At 42.1% G+C, this 27,103-nt stretch overlaps 1 protein-coding gene across 8 annotated transcripts in view; it reads right to left on the bottom strand.

The window, feature by feature from the left end:
* The window catches only part of tou (toutatis), a 74,556-nt gene extending 47,937 nt beyond the window's left edge, over positions 1-26,619 (bottom strand). For 5 of the 8 annotated variants that reach the window (XM_043432004.1, XM_043432010.1, XM_043432008.1 and 2 more), the window contains exons 1-2: positions 25,874-26,619; positions 11,726-12,124 (exon numbers count right to left, since the gene is read on the bottom strand). The gene's annotated coding sequence lies outside the window, so the exon portion shown is untranslated. The remainder of the gene's footprint in view (positions 1-11,725; positions 12,125-25,873) is intronic. The other 3 variants (XM_043432011.1, XM_043432012.1, XM_043432006.1) reach the window with 2 other exon arrangements.
* Between the last annotated feature and the right edge of the window lie 484 nt (positions 26,620-27,103).

The raw sequence follows: 27,103 nt of genomic DNA, 5'->3' as shown, positions 1-27,103 counted from the left end.
ATTGAACATGTAATTTGATTGGCTCGCTTGTGCTTGACCACAGTTATCAAATTGGATATTAATTTTATTAAAAATTGTAAATTATGATTCAAAATGACATAGTTTTTTTTTTATTAAAAATTATAAAATGCAAACAGCAATGATTCGCCATTGAAATTTTAACATAATACATAACCTTGAAAAATAAATAGATGTACTGCGGAATTGACCTTATATACATCCTTAAAAACATATTCGAAATGAACATTTTTTCTTCGAAAATTGGAAAAAATGCAGAACGTTTCCTGGTACTTGAGAGCATGGAATGAATGAGGCTCTTCGAATTTCTTAAAAGTACGATATTCCCTTAGGTACGCCGTTTTGCCCCGTTTCCCCTCCTGCAAATATTGTAAGTGCGTCATCGGTGGATGAATTTTTTGGTCGAGCCAAAAAGCGTGCTAACTTGTTTGGATTATATGTTCAAGCGAGTACAGGCTGCCCCTCGAATTCTGCCGAAAACAATGGACAGTTCCCTTGCATTTTGTCGATGTTTTAAGGTAGTTCATGCACCAAACGATTTTCTTAAGAAAGTCTTGAAATTAACACGAACGAACAAAGCCTCTTACAAAGTTTATAAAAAAAGTACACCTCGCATTTGCTTGTTCGGGCATTTTGTTTCTTCTTGGCTTGGCCCATTCCTGACTCGTAATTTCATTCCCCAAAATGTAAGCTGAAAAAATTTATTTACAATTTCGAATTGATAACTCTGACATAAATTTAGAGTGATATCTTTTATTAAGAAATAAAAATCGATTCAATTTATAAACCCGTAAAGTACGATTCTACGGGCATGGTCTACCTTAATATTTCGAAAGGTTTTTACCAAGCTGCGGAAACCAAGCTGTTGAATGAGTTAAATAATTCATCAACGTACTAACAGAACAGAATATGAACACGCTGTACAAAAAGCTTGCTCGAAGTCGTATTGTTTGGTTCACTGAATAAATGTACAAACCGTGAAGTAAGTTTAGGCACAATGCTTTTTGTCGTCTGTTCAAAGTCACTTTTTCGGGCCCTGCGTCGACGATTGCATGTATGAAAATAATTATTGCCAATTTTTGACGAGTAGAACTGAGAAAATAGCCTCGATCCCAATGGCCGAGTCGGTTCTGGAGGTTCGGTTATTTACAATAACCGAGCTAGTGACGTTTGAAAAGGATCGTGCGAAATGGGAGTGTCGAGCGTAGAGCATGATGCCTCTGCTCCATGCACTCTCGCAATGACGCACCGCACTGGATATTCCTAATTTAGTAAGGTCTCGTGAACTCTGGACGAGAGAAAGATGGAGAATTGAAAGATTTTCTTCAGAGCATTGAAGGCTCCTCGCGAGCCCTCAAGTTTTGTCAACGATATTAACGATGTATGGTACAAAAGTCTAAATAATTAGAAATTTATCAAATTTGGTGATAATGTTCTTCAACATCAAGTGCGAAACACACAATTTTTTTCAAAATTTCCTTCTGCTTAGTTATCGAGTAATTGCGCATATTAAAGTACACACGTGAACTTCAGTGATCAATTACTCGATAACTGTACGGAAGAATAATCTTAAAAAATTTGCACTGTCAAATCAGGCACTAAAGAATATGTTGACCAAATTTTATAAAATTCTCATCATTTTGAAATTTTTTATGTTTTTAGCATGGTTTAGCATGGCAACATGGTAAGCCTGTACCAAATACCCTCAAGGACACTGGATGTATTAGTTGGGCCTCGAGTACACACATTCGGGTCTGGCTAGTGACGCGTGGAACATCGAGATATACGGACGATACGATCTGGTACAATGAGCGATTCTTACGATCGATATAATTGCCATCAGTCACGAATCTCACGTGGCTTAGCTACGTGAACGAGTACTTTGTACGTGTGATCACCAACACGTAGATAAAATGCGATGTGAACTTTCATTCGATCGCGTTTGTAGTGCACGAGCAAAAAGTTGAGAATACTTGATTCTTAGCTGTGTTGGCTCTGCCAGGGAGGGTCATTAATGCTGGAAAAACTTGGAACGTTCATAACGAGTCGAATGATCTGCATTAAAAATGTTGGCGAATCGCGAATGAAGTTGCTAAACAGGAGTGGCTGAATGGTCATCGACTCAGCCCTTAATCCACCACTAGAGGATGTTCACCATAATAATTGGGGGCAACATTAAACGCACGATATCCATTATTGAAAAGATTCGCCGAGGTGGCTTGCATTTAGTTTCTCGGCTTGTGGATGCGTGTGTGTCTCTGCCCATGGACGGTTGGTGCCTGGTTACGAAGCTTCCTTTCCCGCTCTCCTCTCCTCTCGGAGTATTGAACGAACGAGAACGAGCAAGCGACGACTACGACGGCGACGACGACGACGGCGGCGGAGCCCAGTATCCGTGAGAGACAGAGCGATATACCCGCGCGTACAGACACACGTGCACGTTAATACAAGAATACAGGGATGGCAGATTCATGCTGGTTCTTTCCCCACTCCAGCAGCATCGACGCTCTCGCAGCAGCAGCAGCAGCAGCGTGTAGAGGGAAAAAAGGAGTGAGAGCATCGAGAGAAATTCGAGACGGGGAGGAAAGGAATGGAGCCAGCGAATAAAAGAGATACAGAGATTTTGCAGATGCTGGAGAAGTTACGACCTAAACGCGAATTCGAATTAATCAAAAGACGATGACGGCCTCGAGGATCAACAATTCGACGATCTGCAACACCAGATACCACTAATTACTCAACATTCCATCAATTAATGGCAACTCGACGACTTTTTCTCCAGAGGATTACGAACGATTGAAATATCCGACTTCGGCCACCAACTTCCGGGCGAATCGCCAATCAATCAACATTTCCCCATGGCTTTACGGAGGGCAAAAGTACTCGGGAGATTTTCCCTCTGCGAGATAACTATCAATTGGAAAATCTTACTTAGTCCAGCACTTCTGAGACACTCGATACAAGACTAACCTATACAGCTAAATCTCCGAGGCGAAAGAGAAAGAAACGCTCGCCCCAGCATCCAAGTGTACAAGTGTCGGAGTGAGATGCGAGAAAGACGACAGCTACGGGAAGGCAGCCGCTACAGACTCAGCAGGGTAGTCGAGCCATCGGTTGCACACGTACAGGCCAACACATAACCGAGAGCAAGCGACGTGTCGGGCTATACATTATTTCCCCTTCGCCTTTCCCGCCACCCCCCCCCCTCCCTCTCCCTCGCCCACCCGCCAGCTCTTCTTTGCTGTCTCTCATTCCTTCCCTCTCGCTCTTTCTCTCCCCTTCTCTCTTGATTCTGCAGTTTCAGCGTCCAGAAAACGCGGAGTAGGCGGAGGCCGAGTATACAGGAACTGGCAGCAAAGCTATGCCGAGTCTTGCTAGTTTTCTATACGACACGACACACGCTTTGGTATTCTAACGCACTTAATGCTACATTATTTAGCGATGTATTTAAATGGGAATGGGAATTGAGCGTGAAAATCGATGAGATTGAGAAGTTCGTATCGGGGTAAGCCGATTCCCACAGCCCTGCTTAGGGTTCATCTACTTTTCGTAGGCTCCGAGTTCACGCCTGTCGTTACAAGAATTTCTACTGCGGCAGATCATTAGCATGACGCAATGGAGGCCCGATCTCGTCCGTCTTACTTCCTTAAAGAGCCTTCTCGGATAAAAAGAGGTTTTCATTCGACGCGGTGTTCCTTGTCTCGAGGCGCCCCCTTTATGCGCCTCCACTAACGACGATGATTCCCTCGCGCGCCTCTTTCCCGAAAGCGTTTCGGAGCTTCGGGAGCGTACTAAAAGAACGAGGAGCAGCGACGATCCGCGGTAGAGTTGGTAAAGTTACCTCGGGCCTGAACCTCGCTGCTGGGGTTAGAAAAGCTTCGGCAATAACGAGCCTAAGTTGCTGTGATCGATAACCAGTAGATGTTCGATTAATTTAAAACCTCGGAAGATCATCGGGTCCAACAATGAAGGGTGATTCCAAGCATTGACAACCCCAACGATTTACAATCGTGCCACGAGATACTGAACATTGACCTCGGTAAGGGAGCGTAAAAGGACCTCAATTCCCGGAAACATTAGTTGACGATTGGGCCAATGAATCACTCAGCAATCGTCGAAGTCTAGTGTTGAGAAAATATAATAGTCAACGACGCTGAAGTTTCCAACGTTGGAGTCCAACGAAATGAACCAAAAAAACGTTTTTAATTCACCAATTTTTTATTTCACGAATCGTTGGTGTAGCTTGAAAAACTACGAATCGCAAATTTGGCAGGGAACAAAATAGGAGAATTACTGGAATTATTTAAGAGTTTTTTTCGATCATTTCGTTGGACTCCAACGTTGGAAACTTCAGCGTCATTAATAGTTTCGTCTATTATTGCCTTCTCGCGAGTTCTGTCGATTTACGCTCGAGATTATTGGCTTCAGTGAAACTTTGTTATTTAATTGTTATTCGGGATCACCTTAGTTTTGTAATTGATTAATTGGAAATGCTTCATTATCCATCGCCCATTCACCGCGTGGAAAATCAATCATTCTCGGGCTCACAATTTCCTTCAGGACTTTTCTTGGGACTATTTTCAACTTGATATTTGACTGTGATAAAGATTTTGAGCTTAAAGTAGGAGTTCGGCCGTTCAATAAAGTATGGTGAAGGTCCACTTTTTTTTTTGCAAAATTTTGAATTATTTCATTTACAATTTTGAGTTTTTAACAATAATATTAATTGTGAAAAAATTTTACGGTGTTCGAGCTTCGGAAAAGTTTATATCGCCAAGAAAATTTATCACAGATTCCGTTTATTTAAAAAAAAGCATTACCTTACGGGGCTTTCAAGAAAGAAAAGATGAAAAAACTTGAGTTTTTGACGCGTCGAAAACGGATGTTACGTTGGACTGCTGGGGTAACAGCTGATTGAACTTCGGGCAAATTCGGGAATCGCCGGATTTTCATCGAATTTATTTTTGAGACTGACTCACGTGCTTTCTTTCTTTCTTTCTCTTTCTATTCTTCTCTCTCGGTGGCATTGCACCAATATAAACTTTCTTTCGCACAATAAAAATGTTCCCTAGATTATGTGTATTTCAAGTGTCACCGGTACCGAGTCAATCATTAACTAGTCAAGTTGAAGTATAAATTTGATCTTTTACTACATTTTTCAAGCATTTTATTACATTCTTACGATAAAAATATTCTCAGTATAAGTGTTTATTAGTTTTATTAATAATTTAGACTTGAAATTAATCAACACAAAGTAGTTGCAAATTTGACTAGTCATAGAACGGGCGAACTACTTTAAGGGGGAATATCAGCTTTGCGTAAAGTGAGGTTATGTAAATACGAATTTCATTTTTAAAATCTAAATTATCTAGGTTATGTAAACCCTGTTTGCTTTATTTATACGGGATTAACCCCCAAAAATACGTCATTTTTGGGTGGAATTTATGTGAAATATATAAAAATTTTGCACACAGGTTCTTTAGAGTTTAAACTGTGGAATAGTACTTTATTTTCTAACCTATCACCATTTTTTATTTGTTTTTTGAGTACGAAAAGATGGGGTCTGTGGAGTTATTTCCTATGCGTAGGTGTTAAATATTCCAAGTTTGGGAATGATTTACTCAAAAATGGCTGAATTAAATGGATTAAAAATTGGAGAGGCTATAGAAAATATATCCAAAAATGTATTCTAAAAGTTTCATTAAGCCATCACCACTTTTCTCAAGCCGATGTTCCTCCTTAATATTAAATATAAAACATAAAATTTTCATTTCTTCGTAAAAGTGATTTAGTGACTTTTTTCTCTTCGCACAGCTTCCCAAATGTTCTCCTTTCATTTCGCTTTCCTTGACCAAAACTTGACGAAATCCTTTTAAGAGTATCGATCGGTCGACTAACCTCACTTGGAATTTTTGAAATTGAAATTCTCTGACACGGTTTGACCGATTAAAAAAAGGCTCTGTCAGCCTACGCAGAACGATGGCAAAAATCGACTGGCAGAGCATTTTTTTAATCGGTCAAACTGTGTCAAAGCATTTTGATTTCGAAATTTGCAGCTATCTCTCTCGCACTCACGGTTGCGATATACCGACTGATCCATCCTCTTAAGGAGTTTCGGTACAAAAGTCTAAATATTAAGAAATTGATAAAACTTGGTGATAATGTTGTTCAACATCAAGTGCAAGAACACAATTTTTTTCAAAATTTTCTTCTACTTAGTTATCGAGTAATTACGCATTAAAGCAGATTTCTCATGCCCGGAATGTATACCTATATATATGAAAACGCTATGCTTATACACGTGAACTTTAGTGATCAATTACTCGATAACTGTGTAGAAGAAAAATCTTAAAAAATTTGTATTGCCAAATTTGGCACTAAAGAATATGTTCACCAAATTTTATAAAATTCTAAACTTTTTGAAATTTTTTATGTTTTTAGCATGGTTTAGCATGGCAACATTGTATTGCCTGTACCGAAACTCCTTAAAATAAAACATTTGTGATGTTGGGTCATTGGAGGATAGAACGACCCGCAGCTGCTCAGCAATATTGCAATTGTAACGAAAACGCCTGAGATAAAATCACGTAAAATTGTGCTCATAAGCAAATTATCGTTAGTCATCCAGGTGAATCACCTTTCAATGGCTTATGTGAGACCGGACCAAATCTAGAGTAGCTCGGCCAGTAAAAATGAAAAAATGACTAAAATCCCTACGACTTTGGTCCGTTTTGCCTCCAACCTTCCGTTGGTTCACTCGCTCCTCTACGGTCCTCCTCCGTCTATTTGTCTCTGGCGTTCTCTTTTGCTCTTATACTGGAACGTGAATGCCGGCACGAGCCCGGGGACCAGAATCACTGTTGTAGTTCGTTGTAACTATGTTCGTCCTCACACAAGCAAGGTGTCCATATGCATGTGTGTATAAACGTGGGTTTATCGTTTGTGTAAATCGACGGATACATAGATATGAGCGGTGTGCACGTATTCGTTGCTTTCCCCTCGAGCATCCAATCGGCCCCTGTACGACCGCGTCTCTCTCAGGCTCGCATGTATCAACCGCACCGTTCGTATCTCGTCCGAGGCGCTCGCACGGCAACTCGGAGGGGCGGCGGAGGGGGCTGAGCGCGTTCCTTGTCTCGTAACCACGGAGAATGAGAACGGTCCAAGGATTCACGCGAGTGCTACAAACGCAGGGAGAAACGTCGAACAACAGAAACATAAGCCGAGATCCTCTTACGGAAACAAAGTTGAGACCGGTAGGCAAATTTCTTCATGAAACGTTGAAGATTCTTTTCGACCAACGAGACACTGTAGTTGAATTAATGAATGGATTTCGATGGAACGGGACACGGTGTATGTCGAGGCTGGACCTGCATCCGGGCCCTTGCAGGCCAATGAGACCAGAGCATCTGGCCAAATGTCGTCTGAATAAGGCCCGTAAATCACAGATCGTAGGATCCGCTTAGACCGGAGCGAAGGACCTGCAGCAGCTCGAATTGTCGAAAAAGCATAAAACCGATGCGATAAGGCTTATCAAAGTGCGGCGTACACTTTGCTTTACTACGTCAAGTTTCCCAATGCTTTGCCCAAGTGATGAATGAATCGATTGGAATTCCGTTGAACGAGTGTGAAATAATGGATGCTGTTATTTTAGTAATTATCTACTATTTCGTCGCACGAAATCTAAAGTAGTGGAATCTCAGAGGCTGGATAACTGATCCTGGTCAAAGAGTGATGAGCAAGCCTGGTATTTGGTCGTACGAAATAAACGGGAATGACTCTACCGGGCTAACGTCCTACACACACGTTTCAACTCTTCCTCTCTCATATTTATATGCCCGAGCTAGATGAGTCCAATCCTCTCTCTCTCTCTCTCTCTCTTCGGTACAGCGCTAAAGTCCTCTCGCTGAAATGCTACGCGTTTCTTCTTTTTCCGTTCTCTCCCACTCCGGGGGGTTTCTCTCTTTCTCGTATCCTTCTGGTGGTGCTTTTCTCTGTGTTCTTGAGGGCTCTACGATCGTTCGTTCGCTACTTCGTTCGGCGTCGGTTCTCTCGTTGCTGCTTCTGGCATGTACAACGGCTCTTTCTCTCCCTCTGTTAATCCTCGTTCTCTCTTCACCGGCATCTCTCCTCGCTCCTCCTTGCGCGTTCCTCCCGGTTTTGCTCTCACTCCACTCTCTTTGCTCTTTCTCTCTCCGAGTCTGTCTCACGCTTGTAGAGCCTGTATCTTTCTCTTTCCCCGCAGTTTAGTGTGTCTCGCTCCACTCGATGCTTCTTCACCTCTTCCTTCCCGCACCGTGCCCGAGCACCGCCGGTCCTCGTGCGCTCTCGTCGTTTTCACGAGTGCCAGTCCGTTCTGCGCCTCTCCCTCCTCCTCTCTCTCTCTCTCTCTCTCTCTTCTCTCTTCTTCCCCTTCTCGCTGTGCCACCCGATCTCGTCTCTTCGCTCCCTATTCCCCGACATCTACGTTCGTCTGTACTCCTCTTTTTCTCTCAAACTCTCTCTCTTTCTGGTCTACCTCCTTCTCCTCCCGCACTCCACCCCGCGGTCCAATCGCGAACCGTTGTGCCGTACAGATTACAGAACGAGCGAAGACCCTGGCATAGAGAGAGAGAAAGTATGTGCGCACGCGAGATGCCAGGCAAGGAGGAGAACCGATGAGGTAAAAGGGACAAGAGAGGAGAGAAGGGGGATGGAAAATTCTCGCTTCATCCAACAACGTCGTTTTGTACACGTTCTTCTCTCTTCCCTCGCACTCGCCTTCTCTTTCTCCCTGCGCCGGGCTCTCTTCCGCCGCTCATCCACCCAACGTCTTCTTTCTTAGTCGCCTGCTTCATCATTTCTCAAAGAGACTCGATGCCGCTCATCCCGCCGCCGTTCCTTCGTGTCGTTGGATCTCCTCTTTGTTGACCTTGCCGCGCGACTGTGGCGAAGGAGTAGCCACGATTTGGGGCGGGTCCGATATTAAAATTAAGCAGTTACGGAAGTGAGGCACTGTCGGACGAAGCATCGAGCAAGTATCAAAGCTGTCGCAGATCTGACGTGCTTCGAGATACTCGCCATAATTAAGCGCGCTTTCACTTAGCTTTCAATTAGATTTTTCTCACGCGCGGTCACTTTACGGCCACCTCAAATCTCCGTACCTTAACAGGCCTTCCGCCGATAAATAAAATCGACGAAATTTTTCATCTCCGTAGATTTACCATGTTACGTGCCCAAACGATTTTTATTATTATTCAACTGCGGTTTTCAGCACCCCTCAACAAGCTTCCTTCTTCGTCGTTTAAATACTTGCCAATTAATGCAGCTGCGATAGATTCGAGTCTCCCAACAACTCGACGGATTTCGTTTTAATCGAGCTACGCAAGTGAGAACGCGGAGCCAAGGTATATCTTATAACTGCTTGACGTAGTACACGTGTGCACTCTTTGAATTTAGCGAGTGGGAGGCGAGAGAGACCGAGTTGGAGGGCCAGAGTGGAAATAGGTATACAGAACCGATACGTAGATGTATATTCCGGGTCGAGCTTTTGCCACGCCGCGGGGATAACCGAGAGAAAAGAGAGAGAGAGAGAGATCGGCCGGGAGGGAGAGAGCAGAAGAGTGAGAGGGAGGGCGGCAAGGAGCGAGACGGAGAACGTAACATGGATGGAGAAAGAGCGGCACAACGCGACGTTGTATATCGTTGCGTTTTGCCCGGACTGGCGCGGCCGATCAATGCGAACGCGAAGAGCTTCCGGTCCCTCTCTCACTCCTTTCTATCTCTCTCTCTCTCTCTTGTTTTTTCTTATTCCATTATTTGTGTGCGTTACTATTTTTTTTTTCAACGAAACTTGAATTTTCGATCCTGCATGTTTTGCCACTTTGAATTCGACTCGATGCTTCAACACGTTCAATGGGCCAAGAATCATGGCTACCTGTTTTCCCCATCGATTTCAATTGCTTTTGCTCCAACGTGTTGGGGCTTCGGGACGTTGCGTCATGAGCCCAAAACTGACAACTATGAAACTGTAAATCAACAGCTACCTCAGAGTGCTCATTTATTTTAAATTCATTTTTTAATTTTGCTGATTATCAAGCTCGATAAAAAATGCAGATTTTGCTTCTCAGATCTTTCATTTCGCTTCGATTCCCGAGCTCCTTCTCTCTCGTTTTCCTTCTTTTCAATGACGACTTGGGTCCTTAAATTCTGATACGGCCGAGACGAGCTGGTAGAACGTAAAATGATGTTACACTTGTCGAAAAGACGAAAAGTACGAGAACCTGGAATAGAATCGAACTCACTTTCCCCCATCGAGTTTATCTTTCTTTTTGCCTTTATTTGTTTTTTCTTTTTTCTTCTTCTTTTTTTTTCGTTCTTTCGTCACCGCAATAGAAGTGCGGCTCGCAAAACTTTTTCCGCTAATTAGTATCCCCGCTCAATGCACGATCGTTGGCAACGATGACGAGGAGAACGCGAGCTTGGGCCCATTAGCATAATGAAGAGTTTTATGCGAGGAGCCTCGTAGCCGGGATAAGCTCATAGAACAGTTTGATACAGACGGAGAGAGGAAAAGAAATGAAAATCACGAAATAAACGGAGAGACTGAAGCAACCGTGTAAACCAACGGAAATTCGCTTTGTTTATCGATGCTGCCACGTCGTATCAATTAATTTACGCGAATGAAATGAAATTTTACACGTCGATTGAGTTGTAACGCAAAATCAAATTCTCGAGGCCCTTTTCTTCAACTTCGCTAAGGAGTCTTGAGAAAATCTCATTTTTTCATGGCTTTAAGTAACTTTTATTCGCAACGCGAATGATTTTTGTCCCTTTTGCAAACACTCGACTTTAGAAAACCTTCGAAATCGACGCGATCCTCAAAATTGATCGATATGGACTCGATCGAGTGTTGGATCAAGTGCATTCGAAGCTCGCGTTTCGAGGGCTTGCCATGTGAATTCTGTCGGAATGGAACTATGGCAGCCAACCGTCGTAAAATTTAGTAGCACGAGACTGCAAACGGCCGGATTCGGTTTGCTTGCTTGCTTGTGAGACATTTGTTCAGCATCAACCCCCTTTCGATCGAGGGTGCAAGAGTTCGTTTGTGTAATTGCTGAGAAAAAACTTTGCACAGGTTCCTGTTCGATTGTAACACAATCAAGAATTCGACGTGTCCGATTATGCGTGAGTAAAAATGGCATCTTACTTGAATTTTGACGTATGCAAATATTGAAAAACTTTGTTGAAGTAATTAAATATGTTTCATGTGATTTATGTAGGTCGTTGCTATAACGATGCGAGACTGTTGATATGTGTCAACACCCTTCTTCGGCTTGTCTCCAATTGCCCCTCTGTCGGCACGTCAATTTAGTATTGATCATTAAATAAATAAATTTCTTTTTCGTACGATCGGTTGTATTTTTTAAAACGAATACAAGCTTGAATTTCATTTTTATTTAATCTCCAACGTTTCAGTGCATCCCGCTAATTTTAAGGTCGAATTTCAGCGCAATGTTTGCTCCGTTATTGTGGTGTTCGTATCCAAGAGAGTATGTGCTATGAAAAAGCTCATTAACGTAACTGACATTGAAGCTCATCAACGATTTTAATACTTGGCGTCAAGACGCTGCCGCGTCTCTGGACGTTGTCACGTTTTTCGGTATCGATGTCCGTAGTTAAAAATATAATATTCGGTAATACCAAGCGAGTGGATTATTAAACTTACCACGAATTCCTCGTTCCCCTGACCAGGAAATGGCGTGCTCGAATCCTCGTAGCAGCGCGTCTTGTATTTCTCCGGAGTTACGCTTAGTTATTGTTAATTCCGTTATTCTTCGAACTTGACACTAAGTTTATTCACCGTTTGCACCTCTCGCTGATAATATTTAAAAACATTGAAATACCCAAACGTAAATAGATCATTGACTTTGAAAAACAAAAACGGAAACAAGCACGATTTCTTGCTTTATTCGAATGACTTTTTTCCTTATCTTTTAAATCAACATTCACTTATTTCAAACACCACAAGCAGCATCGGGCGATTTATCTTTTAATGGCGAACCTCCCGTCGAGTATTCCCGCACTTGTGATGAATAATCCTCTCGCATTTGCACCTTCCGGTCACCTGTTCGAAACAACATAAAAAAGAGATAAACTAAAATAGTAAGATTTTAATGAAACTCTTCGGAGGTTGTGGCTTTTACGATTATATTCCGCGAAAGTCTTCCAACTGACGAAACTTTCCGCTTATTTTCCCTCTCTATTGACTTAATTGCAATTATCTTGTGCGAATAATTCTCAATGATCGAAAACAGAGATCGATAAAAACGAGTTTATCCCCAGAGAAATCCCGACGCTTCCCTCCCAGTCGAGCCATCCTCGTCGAACTACCTTAAACCCTAAAATCCTCGATTCCTCCAGCCCCCATAAGACGACCCCGTGGCAAAGTTGGCTCCGACTTGATCGAATTTTCGTACTCGAGTATTTTCGCACGAGCCTCCTCCCTCAGTGATTATTTTTTCCAATCTTTTTAAGCGCCCCTCTTATCGCAAGCTCGCGTATCGCGTTGTGCTCTCCAGGGCGACAGATATTCTCGTACATCCGTCTATTCCTCGAGAGTTTGAGGCTCGCGGAACGTTCTCGTTTCTCGGCAACGTTATAACTGACTCGAATGCTCTACGAAGCCGGGATTTTAAGTGGGCATTCGTGATGCTTTCTGTCTGCCTACCGGCAGTACAGCGTAGCGGAGAGAACCCAGCAATAAGCGTCGTCGTCGGCGTTGCCATCGTGGTTGTCCGCGTGAATTTATACTCGTCCGTCCTTCTCTTCGTTCTACGGCTTATGTTATACGTACAGATATAGGCGCTATCCAAACGATATATATCTCTCGCCCTCCACAGTGTGCTACTCGCCCCGTAGGATCGATACGCACGTCGACGATTATTTCGGGAGCACGCCAGAGTGTACGTCCCCCGATTTATGTGTACATACGTACATATGCACACGTACAAACAAATATGCGCATGTGGGCTACGGAGCGAAAGAGCAAGAGGAAAATTCTCTTCCCGTAGCGAGCACACTTAATCGACGAGCGTGTGTTAAGGGGGGCGGAGGGGAGGGTGGTAAAAAGAGGTGAAGTTGGCGGAAGCTTAGGAGAGAGCCGTAACGAGAGACGGTGCGGCAAGATTTTAGTTTCTTTTCCTCCGCATTTCGAAGGTTGTTGCATTACTTTGGAACATTGCAGGACCCAGGATGCAACAGAAAAGGTGGAGGCCAAAGTTTGATGCGATTCTTATGAAACTGTGTGTATCAACTGTGGCTTTCGAATAGGTTGTGAAGGAAGGGCGGGACGAAGGAAATGGAATAGGGGAAAGAAAGATGAAGTAAAAAATGGGGAAGAGTTGGGAGGAAGCACACGACGCCTCGAACATCCCTCTTGCGGCGGCGTCAGCAGCAGTAATTTGCTCTCTCTCTCTCTCTCTCTCTCTCTCTCCCTTAGTTTCTCCGCTATCGAAACGGTGAGCCAACCGGAGCGAGGGGAGGCACAACGTCCAGAGAAAGAAAGCAGGGGGAGAGAGGAAAGCGAGAAACGGAGCCAAGAAGTGTCCGTGTATAGTTTTTCGATGCGTATATACGTCGGCCTCGGGTACACATCACCACTACAACAGTCGAGGATCGATATCTATCGAGGTAGAAGCGAGCCAGTCGCAGGAGCAGCTCCACACCGGCACACCAACACCAACAGAGAGAGAGTTGAAACGACGACGGAGAGCGAGAACGTCGGCGATGCCTCGGCCCTGTCCTCGAAACTCCATCGCACCAAACGAGTTTTACGAACTAGAGGGAACGCCGTGAGAGAGAAGCTAAAAAGAAATAAGAGAGAGAACAAAGCTACGAGACACCCTGCTGCGGAGCTCTCTCTCTCTCTCTCTCTGTTCTCGGGCACGAGATCACGACAAAAATTTCTTACGCCTACATGTACGCGGCACGACTAATAGACGATGCATGCGTGCCTTGTGGCGTTTGATGAGTGCTCAAGACTCCTCGTTAAGTTGATCCAACGTTGTGCAACCTCCGGGTCGTCCCATTTCAAAATTCATCAAAGTTCATCACGAATTGTATCCTCTTGGAGTTAATATTGAGTAGGCCACTTGAGAAAAAGTTACAAACTTGATCGACATGGAGAAATTATCGTTTCTTTTCCATGGCCTTGAAGCGCCGCTCTAATCCAATGAAAATCTCGAAGCGTCACAACTACGTACGAGCTTCAATGGCATCTGACCTTAGATCGATCAGCTGCTGGAGTTCATACTTTAAAGCTCGGGCGTGTGTCAAGCACATTGACTGTTATTGCGATTCACCAGTCCCCGTTCTAAGCTGACCGGTGTGGGACCCTATTCGAGTCCATTTTCAAAAGTGCATCGATGCAAAAGCTTGGGTGAGCTTCGGATGCATTGGCATAGAAAATCTTATCGATGGTATCAATTAACCATGTTCAAGTCTCACAGCCTCGATGCCTCTTTTGCTCTGATGAGCCATTTTTGCAACTCGAGTTTTTCGGACCTCTCAAGTAGCTTGGAGGACGACACTGTAGAGCTGGATCAATAGCTCTTTCCAATCAGAGAGTCGTATTGGCGATGTTGATTTTAAAACGATCGTCAATCATCATACAAGTTACTATTCGAAGGGTTTGCACTCAATTATGGTTAGCTCCAGTCTGTTTGGCTGTCGACTGGTGGTAAGCAACGAACCATCAGTTTCGTGCATTAGTCACGAAACACGTGACACAGTTGTCATACCTTGTGTAAACGCATGCGCTCTTCGTCGGTGAGTAAACACAGTCGATGCTCGTGACTGAATCTTAGGAAATCAAACGCATGGATTTTCACCCGTGGCTCTGCAGATGGTCGAACGACTGCTGTAAACCCAAAGCCCAAGCTCCTTGGCCCATTGTCTTTTTTCGATTAATTTATTGCTCTTCTTTTCTCCACTTCTAACGTGCTTACGTTTCCCTGGTCGGCTCTAACGCACTGGCTGGTCGAGACCCTTGAGGAAGATCACGCGAATCTCATGGACATCGAAAATTCCGACTTGAAGAGTTGAAATTTTGAAATATTCTTGAAACCGTGCACCGAAAACAATTAACGAAAATCACATTTTTTTAAGGAGGGTGGATCACGAAATCAAAATAATCAGAATTTTATAAAATTTCGTCACAACATTCTTTGTATTTGTATGCATCAAGCATACAAATACTGTTTCCTTTCAAATTTTTTTCACCACGTGGTTATCGAATCGAGCCTTAAATCGAAGTTCTCATGCACGAGATGTATAACTGTATATATGTAAACTCTGCTTATACACGTGAACTTTAGTGTTCAATTACTCGAGAGCTGTGTGGTAGAAAAATCTAAAAAAATGTATATTGTCTTATATATTTTTAAAGAATACATTTACCAAATATTATTAAATTCTTATCATTTTGAAATTCTTTATATTTTTAACATGGATTAGCATGGCAACGTTGTATCGTCGCGATTCACCCTCCTTAAGGGTTATACGTAGACTCTTATGACAGGCGTAGATTTGAATTTAATGAATTTAATGAAGTAGGATCCTCCCAACTTTAGAGAACCAAAAGCAAGAATAAGAAAATATGTTTTTAGTTATCAATGTCTCGAAAAAGTCTCGTTACCGATGAAAATTGGGAATGAAAAAATAAAAACACTTGTTTGAGGTTAACGAGTAATGAGGAAACAAACAGTGAAAGGTTTGACAACAGCATGAGCCAGCTGCTTCAAAATATAGATATGCATATGCATATGAATAGAAAATGGCTGTTGTAACATTGTGCTTGACGATTTAAGGTAACTCCTGTACCGCATACTAGTCAAATGAGTGCTAAATTTTCAAAACGCTTTTAGACCAAGTTCAACGTACCGATTAAACTCATTGTTAGTACATATGCATTCAAGCATTTTTTATTAACGTGAAAAAATATTTAAAATGATAGTTTTGCAAAACTATCAACTGATAGATGCAAATTTCCATGATGACACATTTTCACAGCTATTTTTCAAATAATCATCTGTATTTTTAAACCGATTTTGTTGCACCAAGTCTCATTTTGTTCCTCAACTGATCCTCTACGAATTCACCACGTAGATTTTCCTTTAAACTCATTCCTGAGAGAAATTATGAATGAAAAAGTTTTTTCACTTAACGAACAATTAGCTGCAACAGTGAAACGATCAAGTTCAAAAAACAACTACACGGTGGATTCATTGAGGATCGGTTGACGAACAAAATGAGACTTGTTGCAATAAAATCGATGAAAAAACGTAGATAATTCTTTGAAAAATACCAGTAAAAATGTGTCAGCGTGGAAATTTACATTTATCAGTTGATGCTTTTGCAAAACTAGCGTTTTTAATATTTTTACATTTTAATGAGATATGATGTAATACAAATCCACTAAAAATACATTTAATCGGTACGTTAAACTTGGTCTAAAGCGTTTTGAAAGTTTAGCACTCATTTGACTAGCATACAGTACAGAAGTTAACTGCGAAAGTATCGAAACCACGATCATTCTATTAAAAAATGTATCAACCTCAAAAAAAAAGTTCCAAATAATTTAAATAATTGCGAGAATAAATGAAAATCGTTTCCTTGATAATGAAAAGAGGAAAAAGTTAGCTTTTTTGCATGACAAGTAACGCACGATCTTCCTCAAGGTGTTCGGACCGCGTAAACTTTGTTTCCCAACAAGCTTTTGAATTCACTTGGTAAGTTGAGTGCGGCTGACAAAACGTTTTAGTGGCCAACGAACGCATGTTCGTGGGCCATCGAGTTACGAGAAACTCCAGCGCGACGAGGTCCAAGGGCGGGAGAGCGTGGAGGAGGAACGTGAAGGAGCGTTATCGAGATTATGAAAGACTGTCAATGTACTTGTCCCGAGGCTCTATCGAGTCTCTTTACCGAGTGTTGTGCGATCGTGTGAAAAAGGTAAAGTTTGTAAAGATGTTGATTGAAATTCACTTTCATCTGGATTTCTCTGCTGCGATAGTTGGCGTCCCTAGTAGTAAATCGTCGAGGCGATACAGCCCGCGTTGTTTTTATTCGTTCTCGTTTCATTAGCACAGTAATAATGGCGATTCGACGACAATTGTGGATGGCCGAGTCTCTCTCTTTCTCTCTCTCGTTCTCTTGCTCGGCTCTCTAGAAACGTATAATCCAAACCGAGGCCGTAGTACAATGCTGTGTGTGCGGGGAGAGTCTCTGTCGGAGAGCAGTAAAGGGGGAACCTCGCCACGATTCTCGCTCGTCGAGTTGCTGGTTTCCCCGGCCATTCCCGAGACACACAACCATCCTAAAAGAGCGAGACGAGACGAGAAGCGAGCGAGCGCGCGTTACACGCTCAGGCGAGAATGAAGGAGGATGGAAAATCGCGGAGTTCCGATGCCTTCCGTCCTCCTCCTCGCCGCAGCAGCACCGGGCAAAACGGGGCAGTGCACAGTCCCGGTGTAGTCTCTCTGTGCCTATAGTTGCTTGGCCTCAACTGCGCTCTCTCCGAACGTCCGCCATGTCTGTCGTCTTCGCGATTAGTCACACGTGTATATGTATATACACATATTAAGGGTGTATACTGCACTGCTGCTCAAGCCGAGCCGACAGAGCGCTTGGAATATCGTTGTGCGAGAGAACATCGCCGGCGCGATATTCCTGAGTCTCGTTATGATTTTCCAACAGGGATATCGAGCGTTCGAGACCGTTTTATAACGACCTTCTCCATCTGTAGCTCTGCGCCGCTGGATTTCCGACTCTTCGCAATCCTCCGGCCTTCCCTCTGCTTTTTTCTTTTTCTCAGGCGCTGCTTTTCACGTGCCCCGATCTTAGGTCCACGGACAACTTGAAGTTGGTGAAAAAACAGTTGCTTCTTACGTCTTTACTCGGACAGGCAAACGCAGTGGCGAGCATGGCCACTTGACACGAATGGTGGTTGCTTGTAAATCGGCCAATTACCAACTCAACGTTAATGTCGCCGAGGCAATAACTATCGAGACGATTAAATAAGTTGAGCGGCTACCTGCGACGAGGTTAACCGAGCTTCCTCGACATCGGATTTTCATTTTGGGCACTGAAATCCTCGGTTCTTGTACACAGAAGCTTGCCCACTCTCATATCGCCTTCGAAAATTCTTCGACACCTGGCCAGGCCCCTCCGCGGACTCAATGAAAGTTTCCCCGCTGATGAAATCGGATGGGAAAATAAAAATTAGTCCTCGCAGACTCTTAAGGTAACTACTGTGCTGCATGCTAGTCAAATGAGTGCTAAATTTTAAAAACGCTTCTAGACCAAGTTTAACGTACCGATTAAATGTATTGTTAGTGGATTTGTATTACAGCATATCTCATTAAGGGGGGGGGGGGGGGGGGGGTAAGGTCAAATCATACAAAAAAAGCCATGTTTTTGTGAATTTTTTACTGACGACACATTAAAAATATCTTTACTTAACCAGTGGTACATTGAAGTCTGATATTTGGAGAATATCTTCTCAAATTTTCCGAAAAAAATATTTAAAAATACGGCAATGGCAGCAATTTTTCGGACGTGTCTCCGAAAAAAGTAGGTTTGCGGTGGCCCTCGTAACTCGCCGCTGGATCATCTGATATCAAAAAATTAAAATTCATTCGTTAGATAATAGTTTTCCCCAGATAACGCTGGGAGGGTTTTTCGAATTTCGAATTTCTCATTTTTTCCGACCACTTTGAAGGGAAAAACACAATTTTTTGAGAAAAAACGGGCTAATTTCTTATTGCAAAATGAAAATTATTCACAAAAAAAAACTCTCCAGCGTCACCTGGGGAAAACTATTATCTAACGAATGAATTTTAATTCTTTGATTTCAGATGATCCAGCGGCGAGTTACGAGGGCCACCGACTTTGAAAACGTGAGTTGTGGGAAAAACGCTTCAAAGTTTTAAACACTAGATATTATGCATTCAATTTCAAAAATAAAAAAAAAAGATGAAAAAAATTAAATACGTTACCCCCCTCCCCCCCCCCCTTAAGATGTAAAAATATTTTGCAAAAGCATCAATTGATCAATTCTAATTTCCATGATGACACATTTTCACTGGTATTTTTCAAAGAATTATTTGCGCTTTTTCATCGATTTTATTGCAACGAGTCTCATTTTGTTCGTCAACCGGTCCTCTATGAATCCACCGTGTAGTTGTTTTTTTAATTTGATCGTTTCACTGTTGCAGCTAATTGTTGGTTAAGTGAAAAAACTTTTTCATTTATAATTTCTCTCAGGAGTGAGTTTAAAGGAAAATCTACGTGGTGAATTCGCAGAGGATCAGTTGAGGAACAAAATGAGACTTGGTGCAATAAAATCGGTCAAAAAATACAAATGATTTTTTGAAAAATACCTGTAAAAATGTGTCATCATGGAAATTTGCACTTATTAGTTGATGGTTTTGCAAAACTATCATTTTTCATATTTTTTCACGTTAATAAAAAATGTTTGAATGCATATGTACTAACAATAAGTTTAATCGGTACGTTGAACTTGGTCTAAAAGCGTTTTGAAAATTTAGCACTCATTTGACTAGCATGCAGTACAGGAGTTACCTTAATGCGTAATTACTCGATAACTAAGCAGAAGAAAATTTTGAAAAAAATTGTGCCTTCGCACTTGATGTTGAAGAGCATTATCGACAAATTTGATCAGTTTCTTATCATTTTGACGAATGTAGCCAGCCTCCTTAATGTGGGCGCCGTTGGAAAGGAAATCGGATGGGAAAATAAAAATTAGTCCTCGCAGAGTCTTAAGGCCTCCGATCAGGCTTCCAGCCACAGCTTCATCGGACAAATCTTTTGAAAATCCTTCATATACGTTCGAACCTCTGTTCTGCTTAATTGACGTTTTTGTGCGTTTATTTCGCTTTTATTAGAACGCACACGCCTATGAAAATGTGTGCTTGTGCAAATCGTCGTGAAATATCTCCGACAAAGGAACCGTTGCACATTCAAGGCGTCTCGCTTCTCCGAGTATCTTCGTCTTTCTCTCCCTCTTCTTTGCCTCTTTTCCCGTGTCTTTCTTTCTCTTTCTTCTCTGCCGGTCGTACACGAGCGGTGCCGAACAGCGCTCTCGCCAGCACGCACTCGCATTCGCGTTTGTCAGAGGAGAAAAACCTCGGGACGATTGCGCCCGCTCGTTTCACCATTTCGTCGAAAACTCTTCTTCGTTCCAGGCCGTTCTTCCATCACCATTTTCATTGACCTTTAAGGTAGCTCCTGTACCGCATGCTAGTCAAAAGAGTGCTAAATTTTCAAAACGCTTTTAGACCAAGTTTAACGTATCGATTAAATGTATTTTTAGTGGATTTGTATTACATCATATCTCATTAAGATGTAAAAATATTAAAAACGCTAGTTTTGCAAAAGCATCAACTGATAAATGCAAATTTCCACGCTGACACATTTTCGCTGATATTTTTCAAAGAATTATCTGCGCTTTTTCATCGATTTTATTCCAACAAGTCTCATTTTGTTCGTCAACCGGTTCTCTATGAATCCACCGTGTAGTTGTTTTTTTAACTTGATCGTTTCACTGTTGCAGCTAATTGTTCGTTAAGTGAAAAAACTTTTTCATTCATAATTTCTCTCAGGAATGAGTTTAAAGGAAAATCTACGTGGTGAATTCGCAGAGGATCAGTTGAGGAACAAAATGAGACTTGGTGCAACAAAATCGGTTTAAAAATACAGATGATTATTTGAAAAATAGCTGTGAAAATGTGTCATCATAGAAATTTGCATCGATCAGTTGATAGTTTTGCAAAATTATCATTTTTAATATTTTTTCACGTTAATAAGATATGCTTGGATGCATATCTACTAACAATAAGTTTAATCGGTACGTTGAACTTGGTCTAGAAGCGTTTTTAAAATTCAGCACTCATTTGACTAGCATGCAGTACAGGAGTTACCTTAAACACTACGCTCTTATTGGAGGCTCGCGGTGGCGACTCTGGACGCCGAGTATTCAAAGAAAAACAACAGCGCAGCGCGCCCCACTCTTATATACGCGAATATGCCGGTTTCATGACGTCACAGAGTCTTCGAAGCGCCCCCGGTTGGGGGACCCCGTTGCATTTGAGAATCTGAAAATTCCTCGCCATTTTCCATCTTCCAGCTCGATTTCGTAGCAATAATATTTCCCCTCCTAAATAAAAACAAAAAATCTTTAATAAATATCTTTTAAATGCTCATCTAATTTACAACTTTTGCATCCTACGAGGCTTCAAGAATTCGACAAATTTATTCGAATCTCCACTTCCGGGCTGCCCCTTCCAGCACTCAATTCGATCACGTTGATTCGAGACTAAAAATTTCACACCTCAATCACATTCGATGATTTAATGAAATTTGATAAATTAACGTCCAGTAACGATAGTGCGGTGACACGAACTGCTGATTATATTATGCCAAAGAAATTGAATTTTTTTCATCAGAAAATAATGTTCGTTGTTCACAGTATGAACTTTTGACAGAGTATTTAGTAAATTTTGACGTCACGGTGGATTTTAAGGCGCCGCAATGTACTAATTTCCGGTTTATGCTACGATGCGGCTATCCTAGGGACATGGCAGGGGTTCTTGTCCCTAATCGGCCTGTTTCCCATTCTTTTATGTGCTTAGCCCTTCGCTCGAGTGTGTAAATCGGCGTTTCGGTGCGTTCTACGAAATTCGGAAACGAGTGATCGATAGCTGCGTTAAATTCACTCAACATTTTGTTTACTTTAGTGTACGTACCGTAAATTTAACCATCTGCAATATGAGCATGGGTGGGGATAAAATATTAGAATTACTGAAATTTCGAACATTTCGAATTTTGAGTTTATAAAATTTGAATGGTAATATGGAGACGGATCAATTCGACTGGAGCTTTAAATGTGGAAATAAATAAAGTAGATACTTCAAGGGTTAAATCAAAAATAGAATGTAACAATCTCTCATAGAACGACGACTACAATATCATGTTCCAAAAATTCGACTATCACTCTTCCGATTCATAAATTAGTACAAAAGTCGAACGGTCAAAATGGGAAAACGTTAGAAATCTCCAATTTAAAACGTTGCTATTTTGACTTTCGCCTTTTCGAGCTGTCGCTATTCTGTATATCTAAGTTTTATAGGCTCGAAAAATTCACTTTCGATTTTTTCCTACTCCATGTTCTGGTCCATCTATGAAACAACTGTTCTCCGATTCGTTATGAATTCGAAAACATGAACTTTTATATTCGTATGGTCTGTTAAAATTGTATAAAATAAAAATTCTCGAAATATATATTTTCGAGTAAATACGAATTCCAAGATGGGGTGGGGATCAAATGTTGGAATGACACTAAAATTTCGAACAGCTAAAATCTCGAGTTTATAAACTTCGAATGATAATATGGAGACAGATAGATTCGACTAGAGCTTTCAATGCCGAAAATAAATAAAGCAGAAACTGCAAGGTTCGAAGCACCTTTACATCGAAAATAGAATTTAACAATCGCCCATGGGACGATGACTAAAATATCGATTTTACGAAAATTCGACTATCACTCTTTCGATTAATAAATTACTACAGTCAGCGATACTGTGAAAATTCACAATTTTGAAAATATCATAACGAAAGACCAAATATTACTGAGGTTGAAATACTGAAACACCAAAAAGTCGAACAGTCAAAATAGCGAAACGTTAGAAAGTCGATCGATCAAAATAAAGAAATGCAGTGGAGCTCGAAATACACGCGTCTCACTCACTCACTTACTCAGACCGGTGATCTCCAATTTGAAACATCGCCATTTTGACTTTCGCCTTTTCGAGCTATCGCTATTCTGCATATCTAAGTTTTATAGACTCGAAAAATTCACTTTCGATTTTTTCCTACTCTATATTCTGGTCTGTCCGTAAAACAATAACTCTCCATTTTGAATTCGAAAATACGAACTTTTGACATTCGGATGGTCTGTTAAAATTGCATTCGAAATGAAAACTATTGAAATATATATTTTCGGGTAAATACGAATTCAAAGAAAGAATTTATGATTAAACACGCAATCTGCTGAATAGTCGCGATCGGGAATAAGAATTTCGAATTACTTATTTTTCTCTAAACTGATATGACAACATTTAAAATTTCGAAATATCGACCGTTCTACAATTGAGTTATTCGACATATTGAACCCCACCCGACGTTCCTAAAGTGTCTGAAAATTTGACTGATTTTTTTTACACTTCACTCTACAAGATGCAGTCGGTTTAAAAGCGATGACATCATTTTCGTTTTAATGCCTCAACTTCCTTAAACACGTAATCTGCTGAATTGTCGATCGGAAATAACAATTTCGAATTGCTTATTTTTCTCCAATCTGATAACTTTTCAAATTTTGAAGTACCTTCTTCAATTTGGTTATTTGACATATTGAGCCCTACCCTGGTCTCTTATAAAACTCAAAATACCGGAGAATATTGGAAACTTTACTCAATTTCTCGCAGTCAATTTCCCGCTAAATACTGCAGTTCGATTCTCTCTTCAAACCCTTAAAAAAATCATTTCAATTTTCCCGAGTTTCCATCACCCCTGTTGACAACCGTTCCGTAAGATTTTAAAGCAAAACAAAAATCTCAATAAATTTCTGCTCAATCATTTCCGTTTCCGAGAGTCCCTCGAATTAGTCTGATTAAGAATTCGCTCTTCGAATTTCCCATCACATGATTTTTCCTCATTACTTCCTTCCCCCAAATCCGTGATTCGTTGTTGAAATTATTCCTTGCATTCCAACGAATCTATTCCATGAATTTTTCCCCTTAAAAAATTGCCCTCACGCAATTATTTTCGCCTCTCAGTGGAAATCCGTGTTATCGAATTTGCCAGGTTTCAAATTCGATCCTCAATTCCACTGCAGGAATTTTCTCCATTATTCCCCCCCCCCCCCCGGCTCCCCCCCTCGGCCTCTCCCTCCACGTTTCGCAATTGAATACGAACGAAAACGAGCGCGCGGGTTGTTAGCAAACCCGTACATTATTCCGGTGTTTGTTTTTTCCTTCATTTCCCCCCCTCCGCGCCTGTTTTTATTTTTTTTCTTTTTCCTCGAAAATCACCGAATCCATTTATCCCACGAACAATGAAGTACGAGAGGCATAATGAAGATTATACTCGGGGAATGAGAAGACGAATCGATTCAGGTCGTTAACGGTAAACTGCGGAGCGAACTGGTGGATGTGTTGGCACGTATCAAGGCGCAACGCACACTCGCAGGACGAAGCATTTGCACAAGATCCACGTACGCAAATCCACTAATAATAACACTCTGTACAATGGCTCTGGAACGGGGGAGTTGGGGATGAAATATTTTGGAAAAAATCACGTTCGTTCGGGCTCTCGATATTGGCCATGAAAATTGTTCGGTTTTTTTTGAACGCTAGTGCTATTCGTAAGGAGGTAAAAAAGAAACTTCGAGTCTTTCCAGGTCTCGTTATTGTGCACGAATGAAAATGCCACTTGACGTTTCAGCTCCTCGATATTCGAGGGTTTATTCAATTTTGTTAAATTCAATGCACTCGAGAATCGAGTCTTGGATTATTTTCTTGGTTTGAATGCGATTTGAAAAAAAAAAATTCATAAAATCATCGGTCTCAAGAGTTTTACTGACGCAACCTCGGCAATGCGAACATAACCTGTTTGGGAGGATCGAGAAAAAGGACAGACTGAGGCTCGATCTCGAAATCTCATTTTTCGTTCTCGTGGAATTCGGAAACGCTCAATTATTATTCGCATGGAAATAATTGTAAATCGGGCTGCACGGGGCACTTGGGAGCCGGTAAAAAAGTAAAAACTTCGTGCCATTCGACGCACTGGAAAGTTTCAAGTGCTTTGGAATCCTTTGCGAATTTTATTGATGCCCGAAATAAGAGATTTTTCAATTTATAACGGATTTGTTATTATTTCCACGAACTTTAAGCTGCCTCCGATGGTGGTGAAAGAATCGACGAATGTTGCCGGAAATTGGAATGAGAAAAAATGTTTTCCGTGTTAAAATGCCAATGAAAATATAAATAATACTTAAAAAATCGTACGGGAATTTTCAGGTTGAATTCGACCCGGTGAGGTATTCGTACGGCTAATCGTAAAGAAAGATTCTCACTCGAGCGTTATTTCCCTTTCAGTGTCTCTGCGCGCTTCCTCTATCGCCATCTCGCTCACTTGCGCTCACTCGCGCGCGCACAGAGGACGCACAGAAATAAATATGCACACGGATAGGCAAACGCACACGGAGGGAAGCACCGGTGGACGCGTCATATATAAAGAAAGATGAAGGAACAGGGACGGACGCGAGGGGCCAGAGTGCCCGGTACTACGAACGTTTGGCTCAGCTGGTGAGGGCAGGAGTTGGTGATGCGAGGGCGAGTGTGAGAGAGAAATAAATAAAAATAAATAAAGTTGAAAGAAGGCAGAAAGAGGTTCGATCGAGTGCGATAAATAAGTTGGATGGTGAAACTTCTCAAATCAATCGAAACTCGAGTGCCGGAATGACGAGAAGCACGGAGAGAGCGGGGTGGATGAGTGGAGGGGGGCAAATCGACGCTCACCGCTATCGGGCAAGAATCGCGGCCTAAATGAGATTTGAGGATATTTTTTGCTCGTCTTACGACTTGTCTCGTAATTCTGTCTCTTTTTATTGCGATGCGTCACTCGCGTCGAACTGTTGGCGTTGAAAAGCTACGGGAGCGAGAAGTGCAAGGGAGCACGAGGAGCGCAAAGACACTGTTGAGGTTTAAATACATTTTTTTATCGTGGGCACTAAACTTACTTTTTCGTCACGTTATTAAAATATTACGGTTGTTGCTCCGAGGAATAGCCACTTTACACACACTTGGCGTCTCGAGGAGTCCGAGCGCGAATTTAAAACGAACTTTCTCGTTCAGCGAAGAAATAAAACTCTAGAATTGTTGATAGTTGGTCATGGAAAACAAAAGACACACGCGACAATGAAGAGAAACGTCCTCGCGAGCGAAAAGCGATGTCTCGTTTTCGTCAGGGACGCGCGGAGCTTCGGTCACAAGTTTCAATTCTTCGCACGAGCAGAGAAAGAGAAAAAGGAGGAAAAGAAAAGCGACATAAAACACGAAAGGAATGCCCGTTGAAGGGGGGCGGTAATGATAAGAGGGACACAAAATCTTAATTGCTCGAAAACTCACTTAGTCGTAGCACGTTGTCGCGATCTCGTAAATCCACCAAATATTTGTTTGTTTTCGTATGTTCCTTCATTAATTGTCGTATTATTAGTCACTTGTTTAAACAAAAAAACAATACTCGAACGTTCACGTTTAAAGCTCTTTACAACCGAGTTGGGACGCGCACAAAATACCTTTTGTTTTTATTTCTTGTGTATTGTTTGTAACGATACCGGAAAACGAGTGTGAATAAGAAAAAACTCATGGGACCGTAAGTGGTGCGAGGGAGAGAGATTGAGAGAGAACGGTGACCGCGCGCGCGTCGCATAAACGTCCGTACGCGGCGACTGCCAATGGCGGAATGAACCAGTGGCGCCCCGAGGTAAAGCGACAGTGGCGCCGCCGCGCGCCTGACACACACGGGAGCGTTCCTCTCACTCGGCTTCGAGCGTTCTCACTCGGTTACAATCGCCCCGCGGGGCTGGAGACGGAGGGGAAGAGTAGAGGAACCGCGAAACCGTATATCTGTATTTACGTTTGCATCCATGCAAATATAGGTATAGATTCGTCGAGGGAAACTTGAGTTTCCCCTTTTGCTCCCCGTGCGCGGCGTCCTCGCGCCCCCACTTTTGACCGTCCCCTCTCTTCCTCTCTTTTCGACCGGCAAACACTCACCGATATTATTGAAATTTAAAAAGTATTGGTACGTCGCCGGGTATGGATTTAGTGTGTACGTACGTTATCCGCGTTCGTGCGCGCACCCACTGCGTATATACACACGAAAAACGTGTATATAATGGATATTTACACCGACGGACCACCTGGCTCGGAGGGCGCTCGCGCAGAGCTCCGCCCCTTCATTCCCA

This window comes from Venturia canescens, chromosome 11, assembly GCF_019457755.1.
Source record: "Venturia canescens isolate UGA chromosome 11, ASM1945775v1, whole genome shotgun sequence".
Classification (NCBI taxonomy): domain Eukaryota; kingdom Metazoa; phylum Arthropoda; class Insecta; order Hymenoptera; family Ichneumonidae; genus Venturia; species Venturia canescens.
This window is presented reverse-complemented; position numbering and strand designations above follow the sequence as displayed.